Genomic DNA, 11,188 nt, shown 5'->3' with positions numbered 1-11,188 from the left:
AAATAGGAGCAGATGTTAACTTCCATCAGACGTGACACAACCGCCCTACCTATCAGCCCCGTTCATACACCGTGGGCGCCAATCATGGGCGGCAAAACACCCTCTCCTCGCCCGAAATAGTTACCGGAAAATATTTGGGAGATGCGAGATTACCGTCCCATCCCCAACCGACGCGATGTCCGAAATTTTAAACGGGGGATAAGTTTGTAGCTTTCCCCCATTTCAGAGAAGCGTGTCCCAAAGTTTGAGATCCCCCCTCCCCTCCATTTCCCCATTCATACACAGTCGGCGGCACGACAACCTCCGCACTGCAGCCAGCCTCCTCCATCCGCCACCCCATCCTCCACCTTGTCGGAGCCGCTACCCCTACCCCGTCGTCCACTGCAAGAGATGGACGTCTCTCATCCATGGCGCTGGATCAGGATCCTTTCATCGCCTCCTCTCGCTTCATCGGCGCCATCGTCCACCTTGCCATTGCCGCTCCTACGATCGCCTCGTCCATGGCAACAGGATATATCCCCCGACCTGGCCGTCTGCCGTCTAAAGTCTTCTTCCCCGCCGCCGACAGCCATCGCACCCGCAGCACCCTCAACGTATCAGCATAGGCCTACACGGCGTCACAAGAGAGGTGGTACTCTTCTATATGTGCTTAAGTTATTGATCTCACCCGGAAAATAGATCGTAATTTGTTTACTGTACTTTTCTTGTCTGTACCAAATCATAGTGGCTAGTTGAAAGCAAACATTGGTTGCGAAGTAGCTTTGTCCGGTTTGCACCTTCAGATCCGCCATGGCACGGGCACTATACTCGTAAAGCTTATGGTTTCCCCCCTTTATATTCACTACCATCATCATAGGTGCTTCGTGTCGTGCTAGCACTGCTCCTCAAGACCTCGACCCAAAGCTTACGTGTTGAAATACGAACCTGATATGATGCTCATATCACAAAACAGATAATGTTTAATTGGTCACCTAATGTTCCTATATTCGTTTCGAAGAGCATGTGTGCCACCCACTGGTCCAGCTAGTTCCACTTTCCTGATTTTTCTCTTGATGCTAAGGGTTTTCCCCTTTTATCTACTCCCTCCGTTCGGAATTACTTGTCTTGGAAATGGATGTATCTAGAACTAAAAATACGTCTAGATACATCCATTTCTGCGACAAGTAATTCCGAACGGAGGGAGTACTCTACTATGATCTGCGTAGGTGCTTTCTGTCGTACTAGCATTACTCCACCCTTCAAGCTAAACAACACAACACTCAGAATTCGAAAGCTTAGTTGTTCAAATATGATTGTGATATGATACTGATATTAGTTAACCGACACATTTAATTGGTTAGCTAAAGGTCCCACTTGAGTTTCCAAATGCATGTCGCGACATATAGAGAGACAACATAACTGCATTTCTTTGTCACTTGTTGACCGTACTTTCTTGTCCATACCAAATCTTAGTTGTTATTTCAAAGCAAACATTGGTTGCTAACTACCCTTTGCACGGTTTGCAGCTTCAGATCCACCATCGCACTGCCACGGTCAACATTGTACTCGTCATGCTTATGTTTTCCCCATTTTATGATGACCATAATCAGCCTACATGGTTCGTGTCGTAATAGCACTGCTCCACCCATCGAGCTAACCAATCTTAGTTGTACAAATTCATATATGATATTATTGCTGATATTAGTAAAACTGAGAGATGTTTAATTGGTTAGCTAAATGTTCCTACTTTAGTTTCGAAATGCATGTGAGCCACATATGGAGAGACCAGAAAGAATAGTATTTCTCTGTGCGCTCTGGTTCATCATGGGTGGCCAACTGACATTGTATTGAAAGACTTGTAATATCTTCAATCTGCTTGCACTTCTGCTCTTCTTTAAGATGATACTCTTCTCTTGCGGTCGACTGGTCAGGTCGAGTTGTTCTCCCTTGGTATATTTTGAATCTGTCAGGTCAGGTCGACTTGTTCTTCTTTACTATATGTTGAAGCTATCATCTACGAAGTGTCATCACTTCTGGAGCTCTCATATTTTGAGTAGTAGGCCACATTATATTAATGCACACAACAAATTACATCATGCATGGCATCTTTTAAAAGAATTGTAGAGATAGCACAAAGGGGTTTACAGGGAGGCAGTATTGGATTAGAATCACTTCTGCATTACAAAGAAAATCTCACTTATTTTTATGTTTTCATGCATGTCAGATATTGAACATTATCAAAATGAATATGAGAATGGGTGCACGAGAGGAATATTGCGGAACGATCCACTGGCTAACAAACTTGGCATGGTGGAGGATGGCCTATCTTATTCACCCATCAAGGTGCTTGCTCTAACTTTGCAAAGTTGTATTGGTCGCACATATTTTGCATCTGACCTCTTGCATTACTTCTACTTTGTTGCACCATCTACTTAGTTTAAGCATCATATATGAGTATATACCATACCTATCCATTTTCCGTACCTATTCCATGTGTCGTCACACTATGTTTTTCAGTCAAATGTTGTTCTTTCGTAATAGATGTCCAAAACGAAGAGGGTGAGTGCAGATCCTCAAGTAGTACAAACTAGGTATTTGGAAAAGGTAGTGACACCTGTTAAATCCGATAGATTAGCAGCCACAGAAAACACAAGCCCAACTGTACCACACTTTACCCCTACTCCAGTGACCCTATTAGAACTGCTGGGAGCCCAGCGTCAGGTACTGTCTATGATATCAATTTAAAATTTGAACTCCTAAATTTCTGCTTGTGCCTTACCTTCTCTCTTGTATGAAAACTAATTTCAGATGAATCTCCTTGCTCAAAGGATCATGCGATCTCAAAAAAATAATGGGCTCTACATTGCTCTTGTCAGTACCTCTCTCCCTTTTGCCTTGTAACGCTGCACTTAATTAATTGCTATTTGATTATGTATCATCAGTCTGCACCTGAGCTTCATTATCCTCTGTTTCTTCCAATATTATTTGATCTATATTTACTCTTTACAAAATGTAGAATAATGGCAACGCTTATAAAGAATTTTCTTTGGGGAATTTATTGAATTATCCTTCCATCAACATGGAGAAGGGCTTTGTCCAGCCCGTGTTAACATGTAATGTAAGTTCATCCTTCTCAAGCCTTCAAACTTTGTTCTAGTATAGATTTGGATAGGCATCATTTCCTCCACTGCTATTTGCTTTGTTGTTTACATCTGATTGGATGGTTGCAACAACTACCAGTTTCAAATTGTAGTTGTAAAAACATGTTCCTTATGCAGAACAAATCCATTTATTTGCTTATATAATTGTGAAACCTGTTACGTGTCTCCTTGTTTCTCTTTTAGACTCGTATCTCTTATGCCAGGCAGAACTTTAGGGAAGATAGTGAGCCAAACCATCTTGAGGACAGCGAGATGACCCCAAGGTCCTGTCTTGATGAAGACAGTGAGTTGAAGCTACTCACCAGCAGGTGTGAGACAACCTCTGTGCAGTCGCTACCTCAATCAGTTCAACTTCTTCAGTCTCAACTTAAAGCGGAAAGGCTTGCTTCAGCTCAGCTCTGACTTGAAGTCAAAGATGCAATGAAGATGTCAGAGGACTGCCGTGCGCACCATCATGCCTTAAATCTAGTGTTGATGCATCTATCGTTGACACAACTGAGGTCTACTCAGCTTCTTCAGCTGTTTGGGGGGGGCGACCTGGCCAGGCCTAGTGCCTTCTGAAGTGCTCTCAGTTTTGTATATTCTTTTGTCGGCGCGTTTATTTGCACTGGTGGCGAACTTTGATGCCTAGTGGATGTAATATGTGTGATAGCCGTGATAGCCTAGCGTAAGTTGCTTTCTTATCTATTTCCTTGTTGTCTTGTTTATTTGTTTGCTTGTAGTCATTGCAGTTCTTTTTTCGCGGTTTGCTAGTGGCTGCAATAACCTATTTTTAAAAACTAGGCCACAATAACCATGGGCTAATATTTACTGTAGTGACATTGGGCCTCCTACGGGCCGTAGAAACAGTGGGCCTTCTACGGGCCGTAGAAATAGTGGGCCTTCTACGGGCCGTAGAAACAATGGGCCTTCTATGGGCCGTAGAAACAATGGGCCTTCTATGGGCCGTATCATCAATGGGCCTTATACATGCAGTATGATCGATTGGCCAAACATGGGCCAATAACAGGCCGCATTATGGCCGTAAATGGGCTAGAGTTGGAATCGTCCGTTCATGGGCTGACCATAACGGGCCATCGTTAATAGGTCGTATTTGATGACGCTATGAAAACGGCCCAAAGTATTAACGGACCACAAACGGGCCGACTGTAACCACAGCTGAATTTGGCCCACAAGCAGAAAATGACAGTAACGGGCCATAAGTAAACGAATGCTGGAAATGAGCCCAAGAATAAATGGGCTCTAAGAAGGCCGAAAGATAACATGGGCTGGAAACGGCCCAACGGAATAACGGGCCGTTAATGGGTATAAAGTGATACAGTATTCATTACGGGCCAGTTTCACCACGGGCCGTTAATGGGTGTAAAGTGATACACTGTTCATTACGGGCCAGTTTCACCATGGGCCGTTAATAGGCCAAGAGTTACATAGGGCCTCATATGGGCCGAAAGACGTCATGGGCCATACATGGGCCAGAAGTGAAAATGGGCTGGAATCATATTGGGTGGCCCAGATGACGCTACTGGGCCTAATTCGGATAGGGCGTAACGGGCCTTGGGTTAGCAGGCTGTAAATGGGCTATATGCGAACAGGCCGTTAACAGGCTTTACATGGGCCGGCCCGCCACCTTTTGACCAAGTAAAACGGGCCGGCCTTTTCACAGGAATGGGCCTCTGTTGGGCCGTGCCACGTGTCGACGTATCATAGGCGCCTTCTGTCCAATGAGTGGATGACATCTGTCCCAACGATGAGCCGACATGTGTTTCCTCCAGCCAATGATGATTTTACACGTGGAAAATCCCCATTGGTCGGGGCTGTTAATGGGTTATCGGATCCAAAACCCGAACCGATAGCTTAACAACGTTCCGTTACGGTGGATGCCACGTGTCGGTCACCCTTGACGAAAGCACTTCTGTGACGCGGGATTTATCGTCATGGAAGTGGACACTTCCGTGATGATAATTTTGGTAATGTCATGGAACACTTCTACGACGGCACAGGTATGACTATCTTGATTTTGTCATAAAATCGTCATGGATGTACATGCATGACAGAAAATGCGACCTACTGTGACAAACACGTATCATCACGGAAGTGTATTTTTTGTAGTGAGAGAAGGAAGAGATAGAACCAGTTGCTTGGTGAGGACAGGTATTTGTTGGATCAGTTCCAGTTGTTGTGACAACTGTACGTCTGGTTAGGGAGGCTGAGATTCAACTCAGAAGACCGCGTCTTCACCTTATTCCCCTTGAGCTTAGGACACACAGTCCTCACCCAATCACTCTAGTAAGTCTTCAAGGTAGACTTCCAAACCTTCACGGACTTCGTTCACCGGCGATCCACAATGACTCTTGGATGCTCAGAACACGACGCCTAACCGACTGGAGGATTCACAATCCTCAAGTGTAACAAGTCTTCAGAACACGCAGACAGAAAGACTTTAGTGATGCCTAACACTCTTTGGCTCTGGGTGTTTAGGGATTTGTCGTCGCAAGGATTTCTCTCTCAAAGGATTTGAGGTGGGTTGCTGTAACACCCCGGATGTAACTTGCCATATTTGTAACTCCGACTCTGCCATTTTCGGCTTTAAGTTATGAGATTCCCTTCGTGGTTGGGCTTTGTATTCCTTTTGCATTTTTTTCATGTCATGCATTTCATATCATGTCATCATGTGCATCTCATTTGCATACGTGTTCGTCTCATGCATCCGAGCATTTTCCTCGTTGTCGGTTTTGCAATCCGACACTCCTACGTGCACCGGCGCACCCCTCTTGCCTCTTTTCGTGAGTGGGTGTGAAACGTTCTCGTAATGGACCGAGATTTGCCAAGTGGCCTTGGTACACCACCGGTAGACCGCCTGTCAAATTTCGTGTCATTTGGAGTCCGTTTGATGCTCCAACGGTTAACCGGGGAACCGTAAAGGCCTCTCGTGTGTTGCAGCCCGACACCCCTCCAGAACGGCCCAATAACCCATCCAAACCTCTTCCATGTCCTCCGCCGTCGGATCACGATCGCGTGGTCGAAAACTACACCTCATTTGGACACTCCTACCTCCTCCTAGCTATAAATATGTGCCCTCCCCGAGATCCTCGCGCAGATGAAACCCTAAAAAATCGCTCCCGCCGCCACCGGACGAATCGCCGCCGCGCCCACACCACTGGCATGCCGCCACGTGTCAAGCACCACCGCCACCCGCCACAGCCCGGAGAGCCCGCGTCCGGCCTTCCGAGCCCACGCGCTGCCCGTCGCCTCTCCCGCTTCCCCCCGCGCCGCCTTCTTCGCCCGCACTCGCCCGCCGCCTTCACGTCGTCGCCGGCGACCAACTCCGGTGACTGGAGCCCGTCGTCCTATGCCACCGTTCGCAGCCGTGGAGCTCTGATCCGAGCTCGTCCACGCCCCACCGCGGCTCCCCATCATCGCCTGGCCCCGGATCTGGCCCCGCCGGACTGGGATCCGGCGTCACCGCGTCTCCGGCGAGTGCCCCGCAACTCCGGCTGCCGTCCCTGTCAACACCGGCCTGGCCTCGACTTCCGTGCCGCGACGAACCCTAGATCCGCTCCATTGAGCACTATTCACCCGAGGTCTATATTTCCATAGTCTTCATCTCTGCAACATTTTCAGGCTCTGTTCAACGCATCATAACTCCATAATTGTAGCTCCATTTCATGCGCATGATATATCAAAATGTTCATTGGGAGATGCTCTTCATTTCATTCCATTGTGGCATGCTGTTTTGAGTTCAACTTGATGCCTAAATCACTGATGCAAGAGTGCTATAAATGTTTACTACCGCTATTTATCAGTTTAGGGTGATTTGTCATTTTTGTCACATTTGTTGTGTGCTTCATATGGAAATGTGCTATACATGTGTTTTGATCTATGTCATGCCGTCTTTGCATATGTGCTTGCCATGTATTTTTGTGATCCTTGTGGTGACTAGCACAAGCATGCAAAGTAGCCTTCGTGATATTGCTGATTTCAGGGACTTAGGATTTTGCTAAGTCCTTGTTCTGCTGTTATTCTTATGCCATGTAAACATGATGCTACAGAGTGATCCATGCTTGTTTTGAGTATCTTTAGTAAGGGTGTTTTGGACATATGGTTATGCTTTATCCATCCATGCCCCTGTTTGCAATTATGGAGTGCCCTAGCATGTCTTAATCTTGCTCTACTTTTGCTATAAAATGTTCCTGGCAGATTGTTTACATGTTAATCAATTTTGCCATGGTTGTTGTAGTTGATCCATGCGTGCTATGAACTTGCTCTTGCCATGGTTAGCTTCATGAACATGTATTATTGCTGATGCTATGCTTATTTTGTCATGCAAGGCTTTGTGATGAGTGATTTGAGCTCATAAAGATGCCTTCATAACTCTGTTTATGACATGCTCGGTTTTCTGCTAAGTCTAAAACTGTTAATAAAACTTGCTATGTTTACATGGGTGCCATCATATCTTCTGTGCCTTTTTGGCTCATGATTAGTAAGGGACTTTTTTATATCCATGTAGTAGATTCATGCCATGCCTTGTTTTGCTATGATATGTTCCTGTAGCATGTTGTTTTCTTGCTCTAAACATGGCTTCCTGATGTTATTTTCTGGCATGTTAGTATTTTCACTAAGTCTGTGAAGCTGATATCTTTTGCACTTTTGCCATGCTTGTTTGAACCTGCTCTTGTGTGATTTATCCGTAGCTCAGTGTTCATGTTTTGTCAAGCATCTTGAGTACATACTGTCATATGCCTTGTTGATATGTTGGGGTCCAGTAGCTTAGTTTCTTCTTGCATTCTAGATGGCATCATGCTGTTGATCGCAGAATTGTGCCATTCTTGTTTTGCTTGCCATTTGCAAACCGTGCATCCGATTCCAGTGATCTTTATATCGATCCGAATTCATCTCATATTTCCAGTGGCACACTTGGTTTGCCAAGTTGATGCCTTTTTCATTCTTTTCCTTCCGGAGCACGCATATGCATTGCATATCATGTCTTGCATATCATGCCATGTTTTGCATCATGTTGCTTGTGCATTGCACCGTGATTGATTGTTGGTCCTTTGCTTGTGCTCTTGCCTTGGGTAGAGCCAGGAGACGAGTACGTGATCGAGGAACCTGTTGAGTACGCTAACGAGGATCAAGCTTTCGTCAACACTGAGAACTTTGCAGGCAAGATGACCATACCCTCGAAATCACTTCTATCTTTGCTTGCTAGTTGTTCGCTCTATTGCCATGCCGTGATACCTACCACTTGCTATATCATGCCTCCCATATTGCCATGTCAAGCCTCTAACCCACCTTTCCTAGCAAACCATTGTTTGGCTATGTTACCGCTTTGCTCAGCTCCTCTTACAGCGTTGCTAGTTGCAGGTGAAGATGAAGTTTGTTCCATGTTGGAACATGGATATTGTTGGGATATCATTATTATATCTTGTTTACTTTAATGCACTATATACTTGGTAAAGGGTGGAAGGCTCGGCCTTATGCCTGGTGTTTTGTTCCACTCTTGCCGCCTTAGTTTCCGTCATACCGGTGTTATGTTCCTTGATTTTGCGTTCCTTACGCGGTTGGGTGATAATGGGAACCCCTTGACATTTCGCCTTGAATAAAACTCCTCCAGCAAGGCCCAACCTTGGTTTTACCATTTTCCACCTAAGCCTTTTCCCTTGGGTTCCGCGGACTCAAGGGTCATCTTTATTTTAAACCCCTGGGCCAGTGCTCCTCTGAGTGTTGGTCCAAAATAGAGCCCCTTGTAGCGCCACCTCGGGGAGTTGGTAATTAGAGCCTTCCCCGACTTAGGAGCCCCCTGCTTGATCGAATCGCTGACGTTGTTGAGTCTAGAAGAAAATGTTTTGAGTCTTAGGAATATATATATATATATATATCGGAGAGTAGGATTCTTTTTACTCCTCAGTCCCTTCGTCGCTCTGGTGAGGCCTCCTGGCGTAGTGTTTTGACTCTTCTCTCCTCAAATTTCACTAAAAAAATTTAGGATCCCGCGGGTATCTTGAAATCGTTCCGATGGTTTTGTGACGAGAACATTGTTCTTGGTGCCTCCTGACATTTACGGGTTGTGGCAGTGTCCTGGAGAGTTGAGCTCTGAGGTGTTGTCGTCACAATTTTATCATTGTAGTTCCGGAATACCTGAGTTTGCCAACATCGAAAATCTCTTTTATGCAGTTGTTGGTGAGATAACCTCGACGCCACCCAGTACTGGGTCGGGAGTTCGGGAGTATTGCCATAACTCGTATAACGGATGCTTTTCGAAGGTTGAGGTAAATGATTTCCGAAGGTTTCTTGGTTATGTGTTGAAGGATGGATACAGCTAGATGTAGGATTTGCTAGTTTTGGGTGTGATATTATGCTTCCCCTGTATCCCCAACACCAGATTGCATAACCAGAAAGTTTCGGGAGTTTTATAGGTTGGAATTCAAGTAGCTCTAGTATTTCTTCCTGCAGATACTTGGTTTGTGATTGGGTAATCCTTACCAATTATTTGTTCATGTCCGTACCTTGTTGCTTTATTCATCTACCTTTTATCTAAGTGGCTTCTCAATTTATGGAAGTGTGATGACTTACTTTGGAATTCATTCGTTCATTCTTGTTCGAATGTTAAGGCTATATGTTGCAATTTCGATCCGTTGGTTCAGCTTGAATATATGTCTTTCAAGATGCTAACGGATGTCAACCTCTTCAGGATGGCTCCTCCAACGCGTCAGATTTCGAACCCTCCGCCACCACCTCCACCTCCGGAGGCATGGCAAGCTATCATGGCAGCCACCAACGCCAACACTCAGATGCTTTTGCAACTCTTGCAAGAGCGCAAACAAGGGCAAGGCAACCAAGGAAATCAAGGCCAAGGCAACAATCAACCTCAGTTTGCTACCCTCAATCAGTTCCTCGCAAACCAGCTGAAGTCCTTCAGCAACTGTGTCGAGGCCACAGACGCTGATGACTGGCTCATGGATATCTGCAAACATTTTGAGTGTAGCAATATCATGCCTGATGACTTTGTCAAGTTTGCTTCGTTTCAACTCAAAGACCAAGCTGCTGAGTGGTATCAACAATATAGAGATTCCAGAGGAGGTCGTGTGATTAACTGGGATGATTTCCGCCGAGACTTCAAAGCTCACCACATTCCACAAAGTGTTGCTGAGAGCAAGAGTGAGGAGTTCCGCAATCTCATGCAAGGCAGCATGTCCGCATATCAATACAATATCCAGTTTCAGAAACTCGCTCGCTTCGCTAAACAAGACGTCCCTGATGAAAAGAGCATGATTTATCAATTCAGAGGTGGCCTCAGGGAAGATCTGCAATTAGCTCTCATGCTTTTTGAGCCGACCAAGTATGATGAATTCTGCAACATGGCATTAAAGCAAGAAGCTGCTCAGATCAAGTGTGATGCTTCTAAGAAGAGAGTCAGGGATGCAGTTCAATCTTATTTTTCAACTCAAGTGGCAGCTAAGCAAAAGAAGTTCTGGTTGCCTCCTCCTCCTCTGTTCCGTCAGCCCTACAAGCAGAAGAGCAAAGGTGGCAGTGGATCTTCCCCCCCCCCCCACCCCGGCTATCAGAACAAAGCTCAGTCTCATACTCCAAGGTCAAGTGCTCCTTATCACCGTCCGCTCTCAGAGGTTACTTGCAACAAGTGTCAGCAGAAAGGGCACTATGCAAAAAAAATGCTTTAACCAAAGGCGCCTTCCGCCTCCTCCTCCTATGAGATCTGCCAGCAATGCAGTGGTCAAGCATAATTCCAAGGTTGCAAAGGTCAACATGATGAACGCAACTCAGGCAGAGGATTCTTCAGAAGTGATCATGGGTAACCTTCCTGTTAATGATATTCCTGCAAAAGTATTTTGATACTGGTGCATCACATTCTTTCATTTCAAGACCTTTTGTGGCTATGCATGATTTGGTTACTCAAGTATTGCCGAGAACTTTGTCTATTGTTTCTCCGGCTAGACAAATGACTTCTCGAGTATTCATTCTGGATTCCGTTATCAAGATGGGTGACTATAAGTTTCTGTCTTCTCCAATTGTTCTTGGCGACTCGGATATTG

Source organism: Triticum urartu, chromosome 3 (genome assembly GCF_003073215.2).
Source record: "Triticum urartu cultivar G1812 chromosome 3, Tu2.1, whole genome shotgun sequence".
NCBI classification, from domain to species: Eukaryota; Viridiplantae; Streptophyta; class Magnoliopsida; order Poales; family Poaceae; genus Triticum; species Triticum urartu.
This window is presented reverse-complemented; position numbering follows the sequence as displayed.